This window comes from Tamandua tetradactyla, chromosome 22, assembly GCF_023851605.1.
Source record: "Tamandua tetradactyla isolate mTamTet1 chromosome 22, mTamTet1.pri, whole genome shotgun sequence".
NCBI classification, from domain to species: Eukaryota; Metazoa; Chordata; class Mammalia; order Pilosa; family Myrmecophagidae; genus Tamandua; species Tamandua tetradactyla.
This window is the reverse complement of record NC_135348.1, coordinates 32,360,060-32,386,224: the sequence shown is the minus strand read 5'-3', so window position 1 is coordinate 32,386,224 and position 26,165 is coordinate 32,360,060. Positions and strand designations below refer to the sequence as shown.

At 36.5% G+C, this 26,165-nt stretch overlaps 1 long non-coding RNA gene across 2 annotated transcripts in view; it reads right to left on the bottom strand.

The window, feature by feature from the left end:
• LOC143666093 (uncharacterized) overlaps positions 1-22,818 on the bottom strand; it is a 48,827-nt gene extending 26,009 nt beyond the window's left edge. The window contains exons 1-3 of one of the 2 annotated variants that reach the window (XR_013167377.1): positions 22,735-22,818; positions 13,283-13,342; positions 6,778-6,872 (exon numbers count right to left, since the gene is read on the bottom strand). This is a non-coding gene — a long non-coding RNA (uncharacterized LOC143666093). The remainder of the gene's footprint in view (positions 1-6,777; positions 6,873-13,282; positions 13,343-22,734) is intronic. The other variant, XR_013167378.1, reaches the window with a different exon arrangement.
• Between the last annotated feature and the right edge of the window lie 3,347 nt (positions 22,819-26,165).

Genomic DNA, 26,165 nt, shown 5'->3' with positions numbered 1-26,165 from the left:
CTTTCTTATTAACTGAAAACTATCTTTTTCATTGTTCTTTAGGAAAATGCATAGAACTTCACAAAAGCTAATTTAAGAGTAGAAATCAAGGCACTTAGTTGGATGATAAAAGATGTTAATAAAACTTTGTTAATGCATGAGATATTATTGACTCTCAAGTTTAAGGGTTGAAACATTTTTTTTCCTCGGGGGTGGGGCAGTTCTATAAAATTAGCTCTATTTCCATGACACAATTAGTTGTAAATCCTTCATTTTCATTCTGCTGAAAACTGAAGGGCAAATCAGTGATAACAAAATCAAGCATTTGGTTAGTCAGCTAAGATTCTTGTCTAAGAGTAATTTTCATGTATATGGTGACTTTTTTTAAGAAGAAATTTGAAAAGAGCTTTTTAAATAATTGAAGACTTTGTCAATAGCCTCTCCAACACATGGCAAATATTACTTTTGTCTACAATATAATAAGAAGACCAGCATGATAAACTTTTAAATTACATTATTAGTTTAATATAGGTATATATTCAAATCCTTTCTTGTTCTTAGAATTTTATGCTCATTGTCATGGTCAGGTTCATGTGTCAACTTGGCCAAGCTGTGGTATCTGTTTGTCTGTTTGGGCAAGTGCTGGTCTGTCTGTCGCAATGAGGACATTTCATAGAATTATATCATGATCACGTCAACTGCATCCACAGCTGATTCCATTTGTAATCAGCCAAGGGGAGTGTCTTCTGCAATGAGTGATGCTTAATGTAATCACAGGAAGCCTTTTAAGAAGGATTCAGAAGAGACAGGTTCTCTTCCTGCTTCGGCTGGTGAATCTCTCCTGTGGAGTTCATCCAGACTCTCCATCTGAGTCGTCAGCTTCACAGCCTGCTGTGCGGATATTGGACTCTGCATTCCCGCGGTCATGTGAGACACTTTTATAAATTTTATATTTGCGAGTGTTCCCTGTTGATTCTGTATCTCTAGAGAATCCTTACTAATACAATCATTAATTCACATTCTAGATAAACACTTAAGGGATTGTAAAATCCTATTATATTTTTTGGTGAAAAAACACTAGTTTGGGAAGCCAAATCCCTAGAGTGTACATATGTATATACATATGATTATATATTTCCCCTTTAAACTATTGCCTCTTTAAGATAATAATATGAACATATTAAGATAGTCTCTACATTTAAAAATATGTAAATGAACATTGGAAAATTCAGAAAGTATCCAGGTGAGTTAATCTGGAAAATACTAGATAACTAAATATTTTTAAATATTCATAAATCAGATTATCTCTTTATTTCTTTGGGTATTTGGCACTACATAAAGAATCTAATGCAATTTTTATCTAATGTATAACACACAAATACTGCTATAGCAGCCAATATCTTAATACAAGGGTATGTTCAAGATATTTTAGGTCTTTTCTTAAGAAAAAATTATTGCAAAAGACTATCATCTGAAAAAGAGAAATGGTAAATTTTAAAACATTTTTTAACCCATTCTGGAAGAAGTATTTCTTTTTTGGTAATCAATAATATTTTTGTTCTTAAAGCCATTAAATAGTTAAATTGACTATATCCCAAATTATACTGTGATGTTATCATTATATGTGAAACCTTCATTTTTATTTTATTTGATTTTAAATGTACTGCTCTATTGCCAAATTGAACTTTTCATTTTAGCTGACCTATATTGGTCCTGTTTTATTAAATAATACATTAGTATCCGGTTCAAGGTATTTATGCTTTCAATTTTAATTTGAAAATATTTATAAAAGAATAATAAAATACTTTTTCAATTTTGATTTGAAAATGTTTATAAAAGAATAATAAAATACTTTAACTCAAAGATTCTGAAAAGGTAAATATATATGCTCACACATTCATCTGTTTTTGTGCTGCCTAAGATTGATTTTATTTGGCCACCACAATTAGCCCTGGTAGTCTTTTTCTTAGTATAATGCTTTCTTTAGGCTTCCCTTGTGTGTTCCTTGTTTTCCTGCAGATACGTTTAAATGGTTTACCGTTTTGGGATACCACTGTCTACGGCCACATTTCTATGAAGAGATTGCTGTTTCCATGTCATTGCAATGCCAACCTTTTGGAATTGATTTACTGGCTAGGAAGCCTCTAAGCTGTCACAAATACTTCTTTCAAGAGAATTAAGCACAAGTAAAAATCAGTGCTGTTGTGGGGCCTAATAAATCCTTAGACGCAGGCTTCAATAAGACCTCTCTACTTTTCATAGTTTTAAAGTGTAGGAATGTATAGAGTGAAAAATGTTCTTTTTTATGAGCCCATGTAAAGAATGAAAGCGGTTAGCATTTTTAAATACTTAGCTATTCTTCTTTAATGGCTAGATAGAGTTAAGTATCTCCATTCATTATTGAAAAGGAAAGTTTTGTACACCAAACTAATGGGATGATCCATTCAATTTTTATCTTAATATTTTTAATTCATTGTTATTTCTTTAACATTTGTTATGTATCTCTTCTGTGAAAGTTATTCTGCTTATCTCTGCTGATATGAATGTTCACACATCCACATGAGGACAGAGCGCTGTATGTGACTCTCGAGGAATATGGCTCATACATGTATAATTCATTCATGGATGACATATTCCAACATAAGAAATGGGAATCAAAATAAACTCTTTTGGCCATTGTGGCTTCATTGACCCCTAGATATATTTTTAAACTTTGGGAGAATCTGTGTAATTCTGCTATGAGAAAATAAATGTAAATATTCCTGAAAAAAATCATGTATGTATGTTTTTCTGACTTCTGTTAGCCATTTGTACAATAGGGATAAGACACTAAAAAAATTATTTCCTTTAGTCTGGAGTCAATGATAGATGCAATGTTTTTCATTTGGAATACAATTGATTTCAGAGGCATTACTAAAAAGGTAAATTGAAGTTGTGAAAAGCCTTAGGACAGGAAAGAAATGTAGGTGCTCTAAGACATTCATTAATTAGTTTAGATATCCAAATCCCAGAATGTAATTCAATCTACAACAGAATATGTCTGATTCCCCAGTTTAACTGCTGAGCCTCAGCAATTGTTTTCTACCTCTCTTTTACAAGAGAATTGATAAGCAGTGAAACTGACTACTATTAACATTTTAATATTCAGTTCACCTCTTTCACCCTTTGCCTCAGGGCAGCTAGTATGCTTTGCACAACTTGAACTTTAGCAGGATTTGTAGAATTCACCATGGGGGAAATTAAAACTGCAGATCCAGTCAAGGGACATGATTATAATAATCCACAAACCACCATTATTTGGCAAAATTGGTCTGTATTGGTGCCAACTTAGAGGTTTGATGTTTCAGTTTTTCTTCTGTGGTCACATGCATTGTAAATGATTTTGTTTTGTTTTTCATCTTCTGAGCCTAACTCAACTAGAATATGGTATCAAAAATATGTTTTATGTATTGACAGGATTCGATAGATAATTAGATCCATAGATGATTTCCTCACAAATACACACACACATACATGCACACACAGACACACACACACACACACACACCCCTCAGGTGTTTCCTCAGTGTAGGGGATGCTTTGGAGCCCATGCAGATCCTCTTTCAGATCTCATTTCTTCAGCTGTCCATCTTTTGGAGTGTTGTCTTCTGATGACTCACAGCTGAGATGGTCCCTAAGAATAACCCTCTATGAAAGCCACTTTATTCGAGATTATACCCCCTCTCTAGGTGTGGTCTGAATCGAATGGTTGCTCCACTCAAGGGTTCAAAGGCCAAGAATCTTTTGATTTTGGACATCTCTGAAGGTCCCTCCCAGCTTCATTTCAACTTTACTCCTCCCACCCCAAAATGGTGTTTTCCATGCTCCCACACAGATTCTGTTCCCCAAAACACTCCCCAAGAAATAGCCTGCATGTAGATTTCAGTCTTAAACTCTGTTGCCCAAGAAACCCAACCCAAGGCAGGTGATAAAGTAAATATGACTAGGCTTAACAGCGGTGGAGGAAAACAGTTGTCCAAGTTCTACTCCTCTACTCAACTTGCTCTTTTGATACTGAGATATTTCATTGCAATCACATCTCCATTTGGCTAAGCTAATATCTTCAATGTGATCCTAGAAGAATTTCTTGCAGTTGAGGTTTAAGAGAAATTGAAATGGATTGTAACTTCTCAGCTGACATTTTTACCTTATTTTGGGGAAGACTGCAGGACCCCATCTTTTTACCAGACAATAACCTAGTAATAAATGAATGCATTATGCTTTGAAATTTTATTGACTTTGTATTTGCATTTCCTTCAGTAGAGAAAATTTACCTTTTTTTTAATCAAATGTCTTAAAGAAAAGCATGATGGCTGGCATTAGGTCCCTCTTAGTACTTAAATTTAACACTTTTTTTTAAAAATCACTGAACAGGCTCATAGGAATGTGAAAGAACATCTAACTTAATGTATTTCTAGTCATGAAACACAGACCTATGTAAAGTTAATTCATTTTATGAGTTATAAAGGTGATGCTATATTAAATAGGATTCCCCAATACAGCTATAATTATGCTGAAGATAAGTTTCAAAAAGGTCAAGAAGCAGGAGTGATAATGTGATACATTCACCTCGCTTTGTTTGCAGGGAAACAGTTTGAGAATTATGGGTGACTACTTCCTTTCCTCTATCTCTCTACTGTTCATTAAAAGCATTTGTTAATTTGACAATATTTTCAATCTTTGAAATGTGTGGACTTCTATAGCAGGACAACATTGAAGCACTGACTTTTTTCATCTTTTGTCTCTTTAGACTTATCTCTTCCTTCCATTGTCCTCTTCATTCAAATGCCTGGGCTACTGATTCAGAACAAAATGCCTTGGTATAGAGCATAAGACAAATAAGTCTAATTTTTGACTCTTAAATATTTCTCCCTTGCTTGCCTTTGTGTACTTGCTATTACAGCTTAGCTTTGCTCAAATTAATAAATGCTGACAGGTGGAAAGCTTACAAAAATGCTGGTCACATATTAAATGCCCAATTTTTATTTATTTCTAGTATAAGAATTAGGAACTCTAACACAGAGGTAGGTTTTAGGGACTTTGTGGGAAAGGTCAAACCACAGCAGGAAGACTTCTGGGAATAAATGTAAGTGAATCATCATCAACAGGCTATACAGCTTCACCTGCTGCTGTAGTTTGCTAGCTGCTGGAATGTGATATATCAGAAATGGAGCAACTTTTAAAAAAGGGAATTTATTAAGTTATAAGTTAATAGTTCTAGCCCAGTGAAAATGTCCAAATTAAAGCAAGACTATAGAAATGCCCAAATCAAGGCACCAACAAGAAGTTACCTTCACTCAAGAAATTCCAATATAGTTCAGGGTTTTTCTCTCTCAACTGGAAAGCCATGCGGTGAATATGGCAATGTCTGCTAGCTTTCCCTCCAGGCTGCTTGTTTTGTGAAGCTCTCCCAGAGGTATTTTCGTTCTTCATCTCAAAGTTCTGTGGCTGTGTGGGCTCTCATGGTTCTCTTGGATCTGTCCCTCTCTCCAAAATGTTTCCTCTTTTAAAGGATTCCAGTAAACTAATCAACACCCACATGGAATGGATGGCGTTAACGTCTTCATCTAATCAAAGATTAATACCCACAATTGAGCATGTCACATCTCTGTGGAGATACTCTAATCAAATTTCCAGCCTATAGTACCGAATAGGATTTAAAAGAAATGGCTGAAGGAATTAAAAGAAGCAGCTATGTCCAAAAAATAGATCAGGATTAAAACATGGCTTTTCTAGGGCACATAATCCTTTCAAGCCAGCACACCTGCAGTGAGGATATTTCCTGTGGTGGCCTCTGAGAAGGATCTCCTGCACACCTCCAAGCACCATCTTGAAAGATTATCATGTATAACCTACCTCCTGGCAGTTGTCACATCTCTTATTTCCCGAGAGGATGAAAAATAATTCTATATTATAACACCCAGTGATTCTTACAATAACTGTCTAGTAGTAGTATTTTTGTCTAGCCTCTAAGAATTTATGCGACTGCTCTGGACTTACTTGTGAGAATAACTACTTTCACTATTTTTCAGGGAGCAAAAATCCCATGGTATAATGGTTAAGTTCATGTGACAACTGGGTCAGGTTATGGTGTCTAGTGCTTGTTTGGGTGAGCATTGGCCTGATTATTTCTGTAAAGATATTTCATGGACTTAAATCATCAGTGAGTTGATTACATCTATGTCTGATCATACATACAGTCAACTGAGGAGACTGCCTTCAAAATGAGAGTCTTATCCAATTAGTTGAAAGCCTTAAAAGGAGAAGTGATGATTTTAGCTGTTTGCAAAACTTCCATCTTTACATCAGAGAGCCGACTTGTCCTGGGGAATTTATCAGAAAACTTCACCGAAGCTTCCAGATTGCAACCTGTCCTATGGAATTTGGACTTGCCCATCCTCACAGTTGCATGAGACACAGTTGAAAGATATTTTTTTTTATAAAATCTCAAGTTTTACATATGTCTGCTTTAGATTCTGTTTTCCTAGGGAACCCTAACTAGTATAGCTTTGATACCAAGAGTAGTTCTTGAGAAACAGAATCCTAAGGTTGAGATTTCTAAATTGGTTCTTGTTATTTTTTTGGAATTGTTTCCCATTCTGATTAGATTTAAAGGCATGATGACTCAATTTCCAACACTCAGGATCACTGATAATCCATGGTGCGAGTTGACAAAAGAGATACACAAAACAGTATCACTGGGTATGTATACTCAAAAGCTTATGAGAGGAAGGCTCTGGGTAATAGTGCTTTTGATACCTTAGCAGTTTCTTGGAATTAAAAGATATAAGATGGCGTGATGGTGGCTCAGTGGCAGAATTCTCGCCTGCCATACTGGGTTCAATTCCTGGTGCCTGCCCATGGAAGAAAAAAAAAGATATAAAGATGTTTGCTCATTGTTCATAAATATGCTAGATATAGTTGTAAAAGAAAGGAATGAACTCAAACCTTCAAATTCTCAACTTAAGTGCCACATAAAGAATGTGAAAGTTTCTAATGTGTCCTGAAATAAAATGCTATTTTGTGTGGTCACAAACTTGAGATTTCTGAAAACCAGTCTTTTTACGCAAGTGGTTGAATTATAACATAACTAAATTCTAAGCCTTAAAGGGTGTCGGTTATTAAATTGATGATATTTATTGGAAAGGAATGAGATCCTGAAAATTGGAATGGGGACATTGGGTTGATAATGACAGCAGTGAGGACATTGAAAGCCTAGATCTTGTTGAGTCTTTGTAGGATAAACTTGTAATGGTCTTCCTGAGGAATCAGCCACCTGATTTCCAGTATGCCTTAATGACTGGGTTTCCTGACCTGCAGTGGGCACTGAAGAATCTGCCATACAACCACCATTTGAAGAGATTATCCTATTTCCTGCTAAACCTGTAACCACCTTCTCTGGAGCACCAGCCCTCAGTCCTCTGCCTGAAGAGATTAATCTTATTTCTAGTACAGAATACCTTGAGGTAGTGGCTTGCAGGACACTTCTAATTCTTCTCATGACCTCTCACCCAACTCTTTTCTTTCAGATGTATAACTAAATGCCAAAGACCTAAAAAGGTGAGGTCCAACATGGGACCCATGAGGAGGTATGCTACACTTTAAAAGAACTGCATGATTTTTCCAATTTATATACATAGAAATGTGGGGAAAATGTGTGGAATGGATATTAAGGGTGTGGGATAAAGGTGGAAGAAATATAAAGCTGGATCAGGTTTATTGATTTGGGCCCACTAAGGAGAGATTCTGACTTAGATGTTTCAGTTCAAGGGGTGAGAAAGGACTGTAACAGTTTGTTCATATGGTTGGCTGAAGCATGGACTAAAAGTGGACTCTATTACTGTCATCAAAAGACCAGAACTGCACTGGTATAATGTAGATGAAGGATGTGAAGCCTTAGGCATATTGGAATGTTAGAGTGGATTTATCAGGTAAGACCTGCTTACCCACCTCAGGAATGCCCAGAGGACACACACTTCACTCAGACTATGATGGATAAATTTTTGAGACCAACTCTAACATCCTTGAAAATTTCTGTGGTCACTTTTCTCTGTAGGTCAAATATTACTGTGGGAACTACGGTCACTAAAATTGGACCCTTAAACACAATGGGGTTATGAGATCCCAGGTTAGCGGAAGCCAGATGGCAGCACTTAATTAGCAAAGGCAAGTTGGTCCTGGCTACAATAATGGACAGCAGAGTCAGAGCAATAATCAAATATTCTGACATGCAAAGAACTATGGAAATAGCTGGTATATCATGCAGTACCTACAAGTAAGATAGATGGGCAGTCTACCAAATTCTTACTTAATTTTTATAGGCAGAAGATTTCTGGGTCAAATGAACAAAAATCTAACTTAATTACAGAAAAAAAGAGAGTAATGACCCCTTAATTAATTCCCTGACATAAGACAGTTTACAGACCCAGAGTTCCTTGAAGAATGGAAGGCCAGTGTGCCGGTTTGAAAGGATCTATGTACCCTAGGAAAACGATGTTTTAATCCCAATCAGTCTTGTGGGAGCAACAGTATCTTCTAATCCCTATTCAGCACTATAGGTTGGAAATTTGATTAGGTTATCTCCATGGAGTGACTCAATCAATTGTGGGTATTAAACTTGATTAGATGGAGACATGTCTCCATCCATTCTACATGGGTCTTGATTAGTTTAATGGAATCCTAGAAAAGAAGAGACATTTTAGAGAAAGTCCCTTTTGAGAATGAGAAGAGAACTGCAGAACCATGATGAAATGACAAGAAAACCACAGGGTCCACCAGCCAGTGACCTTTGGGATGAAAGAGAATGCCCCCAGGGGAGCTTCATGAAACAAGAAGCCAAGAGAGAAAGCTAGCAGACTGTAGCTGCGTTCGCCATGTGCCTTCCCAGTTGAGACAGAAATGCTGAACTCACTGGCTTTTCTTGAGTAAAGATAATCTCTTGATGGTGCCTTGGTTTGAACATTTTTATAACTTACTTTAATTTGGAGATTTCCATGGCTTTAGAACTGTCAACTTGTAACATTAAATTCCACTTTTTAAAAAGCCATTGTGTTTCTGGCATATTGCAGTCCAGAGCTAGCAAACTAGAACAGCCATTTTCCCTTGGGGAAGGACCATGTTACACTGTCAAAAATTTACATTATTAATCTTCCTCCCAGCCTTACTCAAAGAGATCTATGGCCTTTTCCCAAGGTAACTGTGCATTGGATCAAAGGAAATAATCATATATTTCAGGGATCATTAGACACTGGCTTGGAAGTGACATGAATTTCAAGACACCCAAAATGTCACTGTGGTCCACCAGTTAGAGTAAGTGACTATGAAGGTCAATTGATCAATGTAGTTTTACCCCCATCCATCTCACAATGAGTCCAGTAGATCCCCAGACTCATTCTTAGGCTCTTTCCCCAGTTCCAGAATGCAAACTGGAATAGATATTCTCAGAAACTGGCAGAATCCCCACCCTGGTTCCCTAACTTGTGGAGTAAAGGCTACTATAGTGAGAAGGCCATGGTAAAGCCAGTAGAACTTCCTCTACCTAGCAAAATAGTACATCAAGATCAGTACTGTATTCCTGGAATACTGAAATAATTAGTGACACCCTCAAGGACTTGAAGAAAGGATGGGTGATGGCTTCTACTGTATCCGCATTCAACTCTTCCCGGTATGAGGCCTGTGCAGTAAACAAATGGACCTTGGGCAATGACAGTGGCTTCCTCTGGTAAGGCCAACAATACATTTTCACTGTCCTAACTCAGGGACATATCAAGTCTCCAATCCTTTGTCATAATCTAGTCCATAGGGACCTTAATTCCTTCCTCCTCCTGCAAGACATCACATTGGTCCATTATACCATGTTCATAGGACCTAGTGAGAAACACGAATCACTTATCATGAGCTGGGTATTGTCTGAGCCATAAGGTAGGCTGTGCACAGCAACACTCCATAAAATGGAAGTGGTAGATAAAATATAGGACTCCAGAAGTTCCTGAAGGTCCAATAATTTAAATGAGGAAGTGGCCCAAATAACCATGGCCCCCACTACTGCCACACTAACATCTCTTTCCAAGACCACAGCTCTGGCATCTTGGGGATTCCTTACATTAAATTGACTGGGGAATGGAACACTCAGGCCTGGTTAACAAATGGTTCCATACAATATACAGGTACCACCAGAAAGTGGACAACTGCAGCACTGCAGACCTTTTCTTGGATATCCCTGTAGGACAGTGTTGAAGGGAAATTGTCCAATAGACAGAACTTTGAGCAGTGCACCCGGTTGTTCACTGTGCTTGGAAGTTGAAATGGCCAGAGGTACATTTGTATATGATTCATGATCTGTTCCCAGTTGTTTGGCTAGATGGTCAGGGACTTGGAAATGATTGGAAAATTGGTGCCAGAAGTCTGGGGAAGAAGTGGTTAGATAGACTTTTCTGAGTGGGCAAAAAACATGAAGATATTTGTGTCCCATGTGAATGCTCACCAGAGGCTGACATAAGCAGAGAATTTAATAGTTGAGTGGATAGTATGACTTTTTCTGTGGATACCAGTTGGACTCTTTCTCAAGTCACTCCTGACATTGTCCAATGGGATAATGAAGAAAGTGGTGATGGTGGTAGGGATGGAGGTTATGCATCGGCCCAGCAACATCGATTTCAACTCAGCAAGGCTGACCTGGCTTTAGTCCTACTGTGTACCCAAATGGCCAACAGTAGAGAACAATATTCAGTCCCTGATATGGCACCAGTCCCCAGAGTGATCAGACTATTACCGGGTAAAATATTGATTGCATTTGACCACTTCCATCATGGAAGGGGCAGAATTTTGTTCTAACTTAAACATGTACATTCTCTGGATATGGGTTTACCCTCTGTGCAAGCAATGCTTCTGCTAAAATTTCCATCCATGAACTTATAGAATACTGTATCTACCACCATGTTAAACCCACACAGCATTGCTTCTGATCAAAGAACCCATTTCACACCTAATGACATGAGAGAATGAGCACGTGCTCGTAGAATTTATTGGTTTTACCATGTCCCCCATTGTTGTAAAGCAGCTAGTTTGATAAAAAGGTGGAATGGCCTTTTGAAGTCTCAACTACAATGCCAACTAGGTGCTGATACTTTGGAGAGACAGAACAAAGTTCTCCAGGAGGCTGTGTATACTCTTAAATCAGTGTCAACTCTACAGTCCTATTTCTCCCATAGCCAAAATTCTTGGGTCCGGGTATCAAGAGGTAGAAATTAGAGTGGCAACACCCACTATTACCCCTGTTGATCCACTAGAAAAATTTTTGCTTGCTCTCATTGCACCCTTAAGCTCTGCTGGTTTACAGGTCTTTGTTATAAAATGAGTAGTTCTTCCATTAAGAGACACAGCAATGATTCCACTGAACTGGAAGTTAAAACTGCCATCTGACCTCTCTGGGTTCCTTTTGCATCTGAATAGCCAGGCAGAGAAGAAAATTACTCTTCTGGCTGTTGTGTTTGATTCTGACCTCCAAGGAGAAAGAGAACTGCAATTACATAATGGAGGCAAAGACGAGTTTGCCTGGAATATAGGAGATCAGCTATGCAATTTCTTAGTAATCCCATGCCCTGTGATTAAAGTCATTGGATATCTGCAACAACCCAATTCTCGCAGGACTATAAATAGCCAAGAAACTTTCGGAATGAGGGTTTGGGTCACCCACTAGGTAAAGAAACATGGCCAGATGAATTGCTTGATGAAGATAAAGGGAATATAGAACAGGTAGTGGGGAAATGTAGTTATAAATGCAATCAGTTATGAAAATGAGGACTGTAATGATTATGAATATTTGCTCCTTGATTTGTTATGAGTATGTTGTGTGTGTGTGCATACATATCTCTCTACATATACATATATACACACATAAAGCATATATCTTTGTTATCTCCCTTTTATTATCACCTTCTATCACATAAATTGGATTAACTTTAGTGTTTAAGTTTTAAGATATCATATTTAAGAGTGAATATCACCGCAAAATTGATACCTTTTTCTGGGGAAAGTTAGTGCCTTTCCATTTGTCCCCAGAACAGTTGAGTATTGCCACGTTATTGTTTTTGTTTATAGAATAATTTTGGTTTCAGGAGATTTACATTGGTGTCAAATTGGCAAGTGGTGGACTATGATGGTTAAGTTAATGTGACAACTTGGGTTAAGTCAATGTGACAACCTGGGTTAAGTTAACATGACAACTTGACTAGGGACGTCCTAACTCTGACTAGGTTATGGTATCAAATTGTCTACCAAGCATCAGCCTTGTGAGGATGTTTTGTGGACTTAATCAGTAAGTTGATTCATCTAGGACCAATGATATCTATAATCAACTGAGGAAATTGCCTTCAAATGGAGAAAAGTTTAATCCAATCAGTTAAAATCTTTAAAAGGAGAAGTGATGATTTCAGCAGTTTGAAAGCAGAATTTCCATCTCTACTTCAGATAGCCAACTTCTCCTGGTGAATTCATCAAAAAGAATCATTGGAGTTTCCAGCTAGCAGCCTGCCCTAAGGAATTTGGACTTGCCCATCCCCACAGTCACGTGAGATAATTCTTATAAAAATATCGCAATATTTACATATATCCCCTGTCATTTCTGTTTCTTTAGAGAACACTGATTAGTGCACATGGGTAGTGGGAAGCTTTAGTTTGGCATCCAGATCTTATTTTCAGCTAAGTCCTTTTGCTGGAATTGTCCTCATGTTGAGCCAGTCACCTCTCCAGAATGCCTTGCACATTCCTGGAAGCACATCATAGCCAATGGTGAGCTGATGGTGGTATGGAAAGGCCCAAAAAAGTTTTCAACAAGTGGAACACTGTGCAGGGGCGTCCTAACTCTGGAAGTTCTTTTAGGTAAGTGCTCTGTTGTAACTGCATCAACGGTTGTTGTCTCCTCTGTCAAATCTCACTTCGTTCAACCCGCAGAGTTTTTTAATTAGAACATGCCCCAATTTAGCTTCTGAGCAAAAACTCAAACTTAGAGGAGTTTTTGTTTGGTTTGTTGTTTTTTGTTTTCCTGGAAACCTAAACTATCGTGGGTTTGCATTTTCCTTTCCCTATATGGTTATCATCCATTCATTCATTATATGTATATTTACCTCCAACATGTGGCAAGTACTATAAGAGTTTCTAGGAATACAGTAAAATACAAAATAGATTTCATGCGCTTTCTCATAATTCTACAAGTGACATCTATTTTTAATAAACAATTATAAGTAATAAAATAAAGTTAACTCACTCAGTGTTGCTAAGTTCTCAGTTTTCTCCGATCAAAAATAGAAATAATCCTAATGAAAAACTGTTGTAATAGAATAAATAAAAAAAGGAAAGACATTTAGCAAAGACCAACATCAAAGAAACGTCATACATTTTCCCTGTTCCCCTTCAGGTTGTACATGGCTTCTGTAATATTAAAGATATTAGAGTTGAAAATTGAGCTTCCTGCATTTAAAGCAAAGGCATGCATATAGAAAAATGCAAGGATTTGATTTTTTGTCTTGCAGCCTGTCATATGAATGACTTATTTTCAGCTAATTGCAGATGCCAAGCATATAAGAATAAGGAAGCATTATATTTATTCCATTGTGAATCCCAGCTACAAGGACCCACTTTTTGCAAATATTTTATGGCAAGACAATATGTGACTTTGACAGGAAAGGAAGCAGTATCACTCAGCAAGAACTTCATGCTTCTTTCCAAAACTACTCAACACACCTAAACGTATGCATTGGAGAAAAAGAACCAAATTTGATGTGTGCTTGAAGCTTATCATTACAGCTAACATATACTGGATGTTTATTATGTGCTAGTTCTCTGCACTTTATACTGCTTTCATTTATTTTCAAAATAACAACATGCAATGTATAATATTTCTAGATTAGGACATGTCTGTTATTACATTTTTCAGTTTAGTTAAGAGTAAACAATCTATATAGTTCCTATGTAGGTCTCATGAATTAAGTTTTTCTAGAATGATATTAAGAGCATTTAAATTTTCTTCAATGGTCAATGAATAAACTTAGCTAATAAACTCGAAAGCCATGCCAATAGAATATACATATAGCATTTATTACTCTTGACAATAGTCTTTGAAGATTTACATGACATGTTTTTAAAGATATATCACTTGACTCAAGATATCATATTGATTAAAATGCCTGCATTAGTAACTGCGGGGTTTATTTGAAAATGGTGCATTATTACTAGATGATTAAACTTCTTCTAAAGATCAGTTTATTTGATCAACACTTTACTCCAACTCATTTTGATGGATCAGAACAAATTTAGGAAAAGAGGACTCAAGAGAGGTGACTTGTGGCCAATAGTTTAGAAACAGGTATTGCTATGAACAATATGTATTCGGGAAATGGCAATGCATGCACAAGCTGAATGCTATTACTGAGGTAACAAATGCATAAAGATTGTAGAAGGAAGTGGTATTGTGTAGTGGTTAAAACTCAAAACTCAAGGCTGTACCTCCCTAGGTTCAAACCCCAGCTATTACTTCTCTACATGAGTGAGAACAGGGATGGAATTTACCCTCATTCTGCTTCAATCTTATTTATATAAAATAAGGATCTTTAAAACAACTACCTAATCAGATTAAAGTGAAACTTATATGTAAAACACTATTTGAACAGTACCTGACATATGACAAGCCCTCTTAGCCATTACTAATATTCATTTAACACTGGTTTTAGTCAGGTAGGTATATAGTTAAGCATATGGTAGAACAAGAAACCATTTATTTTTAGTTGTTATGTTTTGGAAAATGCTGACTTTCCAAATTCTCCAAGCAATATTTTAATACAATTTTATGAAAACAATTTTATTGATTCATTTATCACTCACTAATTTAAAATTAATACATTTTACATTAATATCATTAATAAAAAATGTAGCTTTTTCTCCCATCAACTTATTAATCAGTGTTATTGTGGGCTGAGATTGAGTATATTGCCAGGGTATATGACAGAGGCTATCAACACATATACTTTGTTTGATCATAAATTCACAGAAACAACTGAACTTATAGATCATCATCTTTATGCTAAATTCTGGCCTAAATTTCTTACAGGAATGATGCCCTGCCTTGATAATTCTACAAAGCTTGAGACCATTATACAGTGAAATCAGAAATCGATAACAAAAGAAAGTTGGAGAAATTCACAAATAAGTGGAAAGTAAACAATATACTGGATAACCAAAAGTTCGGAAAAGAAATCTAGAAAAAAACACTTTGAATAGATGAAAATGAAAGCATAGAACACCAAAACAGATGGGAAACTGGGAAGGGAGTACTTAGAGGGATATTGAAAACAGCGAATGCCTATATTTAAAAGGAAGAAAACTCTCAAATAAATAACCTAAACTTTTACCTAAATTAACTGAATAAAGAACAGCAAACTAAACTTTAATCCAGGAAATAATAAAGATTAGAATAGAAATTAAATAGGGAATAGAAAAAGCAATGAAACTTTGTTCTTGAAAAGATTAACAATATTGACAAACTTTTGGATAACTGGCAAGTAAAAAGTATAAGACAAATTACTAGAATCAGGGATTAACGAGTGAACATCACTACCAACTTTAAGAAATTAAAATGATAGCAATAGCATACTTTGAACAACTGTAAATCAACAAACTAGTGAATGAAATGCACCATATTCATAGAATAAAGAACAAAAAATAAGATGATCATCTCCATGTTATGTGACAAAAACATCTGATAAAATCCAACTTCTTTTCATGAGAAAATCCCTTGACAAATTTTAGAAATGTAAGAGACCTTCCTCAACCTGATCAAAGGTCATCCACAAAAAAACCCTCAAAACTAAGATCGTACTTAACGGTCAAAGACTGAATGTTTTCCCCCTAAAATATGAAAAAAGGCAATAATATATACTCTTGACACTTTTACTGAACATATTACTGGAAGTTATAACCAGGACCATTAGGCAAGCAAATGAAATAAAAGTCGTCTAATTGGAAAGAAAGAAGTGAAGATATTTCTATTTGGAGAAAGCACGAGATTGTACATAGAAAATTCTAATAATAATATTAAGACACTACTAGAACTAATGAATGAATTGAACAAGATTGAAGGGTACCTGATTACAATACAAAAACCAGTTGTATAAATATATACACTTGCAGTGAACACATCAAAAGAAATTAACAAAACAATTTTATTTCCAAAAGCATTACAAAGAATACAATATTTAGGAATAAATTTAACAAAAGAAGTGAAAACTTGTACATGAAAAACTACGAAATATCATTGAAACAAATTTAAGACAAATAAATGGCATGACATCCCATGTTTATGGTTCAGAAGACTTACTGTTGTTAGCTGACAATACACCCCAGATTATCTGCAGACTAAAATAAATCCCTATCAAAATATCAGATAGTCTGGAGAAAATGATTATCTGACCATGAAATTCATTTGGAAATTCAAGGAAACTAAAACAGCCAAAACAATTTGTTAGCATAAGTAAGTTGGACTCCCACTTTTAGATTCCATGACTTATTGCATAGCTACAGGAATCAAAGTAGTATGGAACTAGCATAAGTGTGGACATGAATTAATGGCATACACTTGAGGATACAGGAAGAAAAAAAAGGCACTTATATTACAGCAAATAGAGTTTCAAACAGGTACCAAGACATTTCAATGGGAAAATAAGAGTCTTTTCATTTAAAAAATAATCCTGGAACAACTGGATAACAACCTAAAACATGCAAAAGAAAAGATTTGGACCCTTGACAGTCACCATTTACAAAGTTTAACTCAAAGTGGATTAAATATCTAAACATCAGAGCTGAATCTATGAAACTTTTAGAACAAAGCATAGGAGTATATTTTTATGACATTAGTTTAAGCAAAGTCTTCTTAGAAATGATAAAGCATAAGTGATGAGAGAAAAAAATAAATTGAATCTGTCAAAATAAAAAACTTGTTTTGCCAGTGATATCATTAATGTCAAATTTTGTACATCATATTATCTGATAAGTTACCAGTTTCCAGAGAATATAAATATCTCTTACAAACTTAGTAATAAGAAGATAAATAATGGGCAAAAGATCAAAGCAGATATTTATCTGAAAAGAATGTAAGATACGTGTATAAATAGCTGTTTATCACCATTAGTGTTATGTTCACCATGTAAAAGCAGGAGAGACCTCCACCCAAAGTTTGGTTTGGATATTGAGGGTGATGAGGCCATATACAAAGTAAAAAGGGTATAAAATTTTGATTTCTTACATAATTGAAATCTCCGAAGACAATCAGGCAGACATCTCAAGTTAAGTTCAAAATGGCTTGAGAGAGTTCAAGAAAAGAGACTGATCTGAGTTTTTATTGTGGCCAGGAGCATGTATTTTCTCATGTATTTCAGGAGTTTGGATGTTTTCAATCTCTCACTGAGTCTACAAAGGAAACCTTGGCACAAGGCTTTCCTCTGGAGGGTGAGCTTTAAACGCCAATTGACTAAACACAAAAGGATAGATTACAGATGGTCATGAGGGAAATGCAAATCAAAGCCACAAGGTACCACTTCTTACCCACTAGAATAGCTGTAGTCACAATGGCAGTGCTGGCATGGATGTGGAGATATTAGAAACTAATACACAGGTCTGGGGCTGCAAAATTGTGCACCCACTTTCAAAACACTGCAGCGGCTCTGACAAAAGTTAAACATAGAATTACCATGTGATTCATGAATTTCACTCCAAGAGAGATGGAAATAGGCTTCCACTCAAAAAGTTGTACACAAAATTTTCATAGCAGCATTATACTTAATCCCCCAAAACTGGAAGCAACCCACTTGTCTATCAACTGATGAGTGAATAAATTTAAAGTGGCGAATTCATACAATGGAAAATTATTTAAGAATAAAAAAGAATGAATTCCTGATACATACCGCAACATGGACAAAACCTGAAAATAATATGCTAAATGAAAAAAATAAATTGCCCTAAACCATAGTTTATGATCAATTTATATGAAATGCCCAAATAGGTAAATCTGCAGAGACAGAACATAGATTAATGGTGTCTGAGGGAGGCCTGGTGGGGGGTGGGGGGCATGGATGGGAAGTAACTTAAAATGGATAAGCTATTTCTTTTGGGGGTGGTGGTGGTATAAATTTTCTGATAGTATATTATGGTGTGGATGCATAATTGTGAAGATGCTACTTTAGTATTAGTATATTGAATTGCTTTGCACTCTTTAAATGGGTTGATTGTATAGTATGTGAATTATATCTTAGTGTGGCTATTTTTTAAAAGATCATTGAGCATATTATTGCAAACTAAATTTTCAGGAAGGTATTTTAACATGCAAATAACTATAAAAGAACTCGTAACCAGAATATATTAGAGATGATATGAATAACATCTGCTGATCTGTAAGAGAGGAAAAACAATAAATAGAAAGTTGGACAGAAGTCTTGCATATCCTACAGAAAAGACGATATTCAAATGGCCAATGATTTAATATCATTTTAATTTTAACATTAAAATAAAAAAAAAAATACCAGCATATAGCAGGATTGTGTGTTTGGGTGGGTTGGAAGGGGTTGTACTAGAGAACATGTTCTTTCTTTTCATCGATTTATCATTGGTTTTGTGTTTTTCAGATGATGAATTTGCTTATTTTGTATTGATAATTGTGTTTCTCTGTCTTCAACATGCTTTCTATTCGGAGCTCATATTACATAAGTATTGGATATTTTATACATGCCGTCTACTTCTCATTATTTATCCTTTTAATCTCATTTTTATTTATATGTGAAAATTTATCTGCTGTGTATCTGATAGACTTTCTTTTTCAGTTTCCAGCTGTATCAAATCTGCAAATCACTATGCCACTTTGATAATCCTGCTTAATGCATGAAATTGCTTTTTCCCTGGCTTCATTACATGAGCGGTACTGCCTTTTATATTGGCACAAGTGCCCTTGTTAGCCTCCCGTGGCAGCAAAAGCCCACATTTCACAGTCTGCTTACCCTTTACAAATTTTTAGTATGAATTTTCTATCACCTCTTGATCTATAGTCAGCATGACCACACCTCCTGAGATTGTCCATGCATTTGATATTTGCTGTGTAAAAGTAATCATGTTGTCCACTTAGGCTCTAGTTCAGATTTGGAGCTTCAGGGAACTAGTTGTTGTAAAAGGTTTGTGTACTTGCTACTTCAGGATGATTTTCTTTATAAATACAAATGCTTTAAGTCCATTCACTTCCCAAAGCCATTTGCTTACATATTATTCATATTTAATTGAATTGTCCAGATATGAATGCTTGGAGCCTCCCACCACTTGAATTTCCACTCCAGGAATCTCTGGGTGATTGCTGCAGGGCGTGGGGGATTCTCAGAAATTATCATAGTAACTCCCGACTGATCTTCAATCCAGGTCTAGGGACCACTCTTCTCATCGCCCCATCTGACATCATGGCTTTATAGCCCACAGTTGCCAACTGACCTGCTATAAGTATGAGTCTCTACCAACCTTGTCTTGATTTCCCATCAAAAGTACACTTTTCCCTTCCACCACTGTTTTAGTTTGCTACTTGCTGGAAGGCAATGTACCAGAAACGGAATGGCTTTTAAAAGGGAGAATTTAATGAGTTGCAAGTTTACAGTTCGAAGGCCAAGAAAGTGTCCCAATTAAAACATGTCTAAAGAAATGTCCAATCAAAGGCATCTAGGGAAAGATACCTTGGTTCAAGAAGGCCGATGAAGTTCAGGGTTTCTCTTTCAAGTGAGAAAGGCACATGGCGAACGCAGTCAGGGCTTCTCTCTCGGCTGGAAGGGCACATGGCAGACACGGCGTCATCTGCTAGCTTACTCTCCTGGCTTCTGGTTTCATGAAGCTCCCCGGGAGGCATTTCCCTTCTTCATCTCCAAAGGTCGCTGGCTGGTGGACTCTCTGCTTCGTGGTGCTGCAGCATTCTCTGCTCTCTCCGAATCTCTCATTCTCCAAAATGTTTCCTCTTTATAGGACTCCAATAAACCAATCAAGACCCACTCAAATGGGTTGGAGACATTTCATCCCCTAATCCAGTTTAACAACCATTCTTAACTAAATCACATCAACCAGGGAGATGATCTCATTACAGTTTCAAATATACAGTATTGAATAGGGATGATTCTACCTTTATGAAATGGGATTTATATTAAAGCATGGCTTTTCTTAGGGGGCATACTTCCTTTCAAACCAGCACATTCCACCCTCTGGCCCCTAAAAAAGACATGTTTATCCCATATACAAAATACATTAATTTCATAACAATATCAGAAACCTTAAACCTTTCAATAGCAATACAAATGAAGTACAAAATTGAAGACAGTATAAAATCTCATCAAGTCAGTTACAGGCATGGTCCGTCCTAAGGCAAAATTCTCTCCATTTGCTCTGGACCTTTGAAAACTCACAACAAGTTATTTGCTGTCAACATACAAAGGAGGAACATTCATAGGATACATATACACATTTCCATAGGGAGGAAGGAACACAGGGGTCACCGGACCCGTACAGTTTTGAAAACCTGCAGGGCAAAGTCCATTAGTTTTCAAAGTCTGAGAGTCATTTATCCTCAGGGCTTCAGAAAGTGGCAGTCCCACCCTTTCCAAATGCCTACGCCTGCCTGTCTCTGAATGCAACCTTGGGGGATATTGGGGAGACCACCTTTCTCTCGGCTCCACCCTCTCCAAGCATTGGGGCTGCACCCGGGCTCTCTGCCATCTCCGGGGCACATGCTCAACCCCTCCATGTGGTGGCAGCCAGGCTCTCCCCAAACCCCAAGGAATGTGCTTCACCTTCTCCAAGGCCTGAGGCGGCATGACTCTTCCACTGCAACGAGGTGGAAGGCCCATTCTCTGCCTTTGGGGCAAACTCACCCTCTCCATGGGTTTGGGTGGGTCCGCTCTCCTTGCCCGAGGCTTCTTGACTTCAGACCTCAGCTTCCACGGTTTTGCCTCTGAAGTTATTTTTCCTCCAATGTGTCCCTTCTCTGAACCTCTCAGTCCAGACTGGCAGCGGCTCAGTTTATACAGGTCCCACAGCACTCTCGTCGGCTTTCTATGCAGTAGCCTTGGATCATGCCCATCAGACATAAGGAGTTTCCACAAATCTTTCCTGGATAACTCCATGTCCGATCCTGACTTTCTCTGAAATGGCTGGCTAGTTCCACATTTGGTTAAATCCACACTATACTCTGTAGTCTCCCTTTCTGTAGGCCCAGAATTTTCTGGGACCTCAATTTCTGGTTTCTTTTTACTCAAGAGTTCAGTTCTCAGCTTATCTCTTTCCTTTCGCATTTCACTATAGGCTGTGAGGAGAAACCAGGCTGCACTTTCAACATTTAATTTGGAGATCTCTTCTGCTAAATATACAAGTTCATGGCTTTTAAAATCTGCCTTCCAGCCAATACCATTAGTCAACTTTGCCAGATTATCTGCCATTTCAAAACAAGGATCACCTTCCTTCCAGTTTTCAATAACATGTGCCTCATTTCTTTCTAAGGCCTCATCAGAGGTATCTTTAGAGTCCACATTTCTACCAACAGTCTCTCCAAAGTAATCTAGGCCTTCTCTATCAAGCTTCTCACAACTCTTCCAGAATCTTTCCCATATCCATTTAAAAAGCCATTCCAACATGTTTGGTATTTGCAAACTGCAGCAGCAGCACCCCACTCTCCGGTACCAAAATCTGTTTTAGTTTGCTACCTGCTGGAAGGCAATGTACCAGAAACGGAATGGCTTTTAAAAGGGAGAATTTAATGAGTTGCAAGTTTACAGTTCAAAGGCCAAGAAAGTGTCCCAATTAAAACATGTCTAAAGAAATGTCCAATCAAAGGCATCTAGGGAAAGATACCTTGGTTCAAGAAGGCCGATGAAGTTCAGGGTTTCTCTTTCAAGTGAGAAAGGCACATGGCGAACGCAGTCAGGGCTTCTCTCTCAGCTGGAAGGACACATGGCAGACACGGCGTCATCTGCTAGCTTACTCTCCTGGCTTCTGGTTTCATGAAGCTCCCTGGGAGGTATTTCCCTTCTTCATCTCCAAAGGTCGCTGGCTGGTGGACTCTCTGCTTTGTGGTGCTGCAGCATTCTCTGCTCTCTCCAAATCTCTCATTCTCCAAAATGTTTCCTCTTTATAGGACTCCAATAAACCAATCAAGACCCACTCAAATGGGTGGAGACATTTCATCCCCTAATCCAGTTTAACAACCATTCTTAACTAAATCACATCAACCAGGGAGATGATCTCATTACAGTTTCAAATATACAGTATTGAATAGGGATGATTCTACCTTTATGAAATGGGATTTATATTAAAGCATGGCTTTTCTTAGGGGGCATACTTCCTTTCAAACCAGCACAACCACTAAGAGGAGATACTTTTCTTATATGTCATAAGCCTTTTTGTATGTCATAAGCCCACCACAGAATGGTTGGGACCATCATGACACCATTCTTGAATCTATAATTTCACAGGGCTTGAGGTTCTGAAGGAGGGAGAGGGGGGCTGTCAATCACAGCCTCCTGCTGAACCCAAACCCTAACCTTTCAGGTGGGGGCCTGGTGGTTCTACCTTGACCTCTCTGTTTACATCTTCTACCTTAATTTTTTGTCTTTAGGGCCCCCCAGACAATATATGTCCCTTGCACACATCTGTACATGCCTGATTCAGGGCTCCTGGGTCTCCTCCAAATCTAGAGAAGTAGTTGGGCATCTGTTAATCCAAGCATTTGGCAGTTAAAATTCCTAGCATTCTATGACAGTTGCATGGCTGGACTGTGACTTGGCTAACTGTCACCAAAACCAGCAATATATTACAGAATGTGATGCAAAGTAGAGATTCCTAATGCATCCCATATGAATGTATGGACTTCACCTTCTCAAATTATAAATTTGGCCAGAAATTGGAGGTATCTTCTGAGTACTCATCTTAGTAGTCTGCAAACTGAGAAACAGTGAACTGATTAGGGTTGAAGAATTTGTGTGTCTAACAATCCCTTCATCTTTTTAATAATCCTATATTTCAGCAGTACGGTCTACCAGTTTATCTGTATTCTGCCTGGATTTCTTGATATCAATGTTGTATTTTTTTCTTCTTATTATCACACAACAATAAATGTGCTGATTAATTCTGTTCAGCCAGTTTCTAGGGCTCTTCCCTTAATTCCAATTACCTGTGAGCTCCTTAAATTGCATTCTTGATTAATGGCTTGTATTATACTCAATACTCAGGTCAAGAATTGTTTCATTAGGGAAGTTGCACCTTCATACTTTTTACATCGCTAGGACTTCCCTTGCACATTGGCACTTCTTGGAATAGGAACTTAGTTACCACAGCGAAAATCTGAGTTGTGAATGTCAAATATTGCAAGAATTGTTTCTTCTGACCTGTATTAGCCTTAAGTCATTTTCTAGCTCCCACTTCTAGATTTGTCATATTTCATTTCTAAAGAGTGTAAACCAATCCTCATGTGGCAGCTAGGGCTGATATTTAGATGAAATGAAGTTTAGACAAGTAAGCCCATGGATTCCCATGTGTATTGCTTTGTAGCAGTGATTTGGAAATAGGGAATAAAGCTTTACATTATACCACAAAATAAAAAAGTCATGTGCATTCTGTTAAAAATTTAATAATAAAGAGAAGTCAATATTAATGCACATTGAAAGCATGTAGGTGGATCCTATCTAAAATTTCCACTTGTTCTCTCTCTAAAATTGATATTAGATTTAAACAAATATATTAAGTATCTTTACCTCAAATATATAATAAAATCTGATTATATGTACCGCAGAATAGAAGATATGAACATATTATTACATATAAACATTTATTTTCTGATCTAGAAATCCATCCCTCAGCATCACTCGCACTACAAAAGTGGCTTTTTATAAGTAAAGATAGTCTACCTAGATTTCTGGAATTCTATTATTTCCATGTTTGCCACTTAAAAGATGGTTTCACGGAACATGTACCCATACAAACACACATCTGTGTAAACAATTCCATAGTCTTAAATGCTCTACTTGATTTATTCTGTTCATAACAGGGTATGTAATGCCAACATTTTGGATTCATATAAGAATCAAAATTGTTTTCCTCTCCATACATAATTTTCATTTCCATTTCTGGGTCAGAATTAGAAGATGAATCAAAATAAAATAATGCATTTTTCTACCTTTTTATTTACATCAGAAATTAGAGTCTTATTATCAAAATAGTGAAAGAGTAACCAGAATGAATCAGTGACTGCTAGTTTTCCATTCTCTAAATTAAAAAAAAAAAAATGTTTCTTATCTCCAAAATACCTCCCTATCACCACTAGCCTTCCCTGCCATTCATATCCATTCTCATCTACCTCTATTCATTTCTAGTTCAATTATCATCTTCTCAAACACTCTTAGTTTCTTATTTTTATGGTGTATTACTCCCCAATATAGTGTAAATTCCACAAAGTATAACTTTTTTGTTAGTTTTATTTATAAATTTTCCACCAGATCTTAGACTAGTGCTTGCTCCATCTCTAACACTTAGAATAGTGTCTTGTACGTAGTTCACACTCAGTGAATATTTGATGAATGAATGAATTTACCTGGGATGTCAATGACCATGTACTGTATCAAGAATAAAGGCTCAGTGTCAACTAATCTAGGCTTTTTCAGTGACTAGCTAAGTGTCCTTGCTCAAGTTAGTTGACATATTTAAGGCTCAGTTCCTTCACTTGAGAGACATTTGATGCTAAACTGAGATGCAAATTTTAAGGACTTTCACAATATCTAATACATATTAACGGTTATTTAAACAATAGTTATTCTTACTATATTTACACATTTTAAACATACGTATCAAGTAGAATGCAATATATTTTTTTAAGGGAGTAAGCCTGATAGCACACACGTGTATCCATTTATATATATAAGAGGAAGGCTCTTTGTTTCCATTTCCAGAATTGCATTCCAGTGAAGATTACTTCTGTGAAATGTAAGCAAGTTGTCCAAGATTGGTTTATGAATTGCTGCATAACTTCTGATATCATTAAACATGGTAACAGGTATTACAAACCTCCAAAATTAGGAATATAGTATACTCATTGTGTTTTTTGTTTTTTTTTTAACATGGGCACGCTCTGGGATTCGAACCTGGATCTCTGGCATGGCAGGTGAAAATTCTGCCACTGAGCCACCACTGCCCACCCAGTTATTGCCATTTTTATAAGAAATTCCTCATCTAATGGAATACAAGTAGTTAAAATATCTAAACAAACATAAAAGTTAATTGGATCATAACAATATCTGATCATAACAAAATCTGATCATACAATATGATCATTTTTAATATTGTTAACTATTAAAATAGGAGTACTTGAAACTGACAAACTTGTAAAATGTAAGTTGGTATACAGGCATATTTTTTTATCAATCGTGCATGATATTTTTATCATATATCATCATTATGTTTCTTTCCATCATTGGGATTCACTAATAAATGTTAATTGGTAGTATCAATTTCCTGGTAAGAATACTTGGATTTTCTTCCTAAACCAAATACAAATAACCATTTTAACTATTAGAATAAACTCCAAAACTTTTTCTTCTCACTTTTGGCCAATCCATAGATGGGACAATTTTTGTAAAATAACGTTTCCTGTTTAGTCCAACAGCAAAAAAATTAAAGTTAGGAAATAATAATTGTGATGCCAACTTTCAGAATTTCAGTATATTAAAATATCAGGGATAAGCATGAAAGTGCAAAATCAGAGAGCATTTGATAATTTTTCATAAGATATGTATATTTTATTTATATTTATTTTCAAATATCAAATTTTGAGCTTTAGAAAAAATATACACCTTAAAATAGTTAAGGGTTCTACTTTTAGAGAAAAACATTGAGGACTTTTAAGAATAGATTAAAAATTCAAAAATAGTTCTAACATGGAATAAAGGAATCTTAAAATGCCTCCAATCTTCTGCATCATTTCTAATATTAAACTTTCAAGGAAAGCTGTCTTTGCAGTTGGAAAGCCAGCTAAGGTCTATAGGGAATTCTATCAACCCTATAGACAATTAAAATGATAGCAGTCATTTTTAGTTTGAATT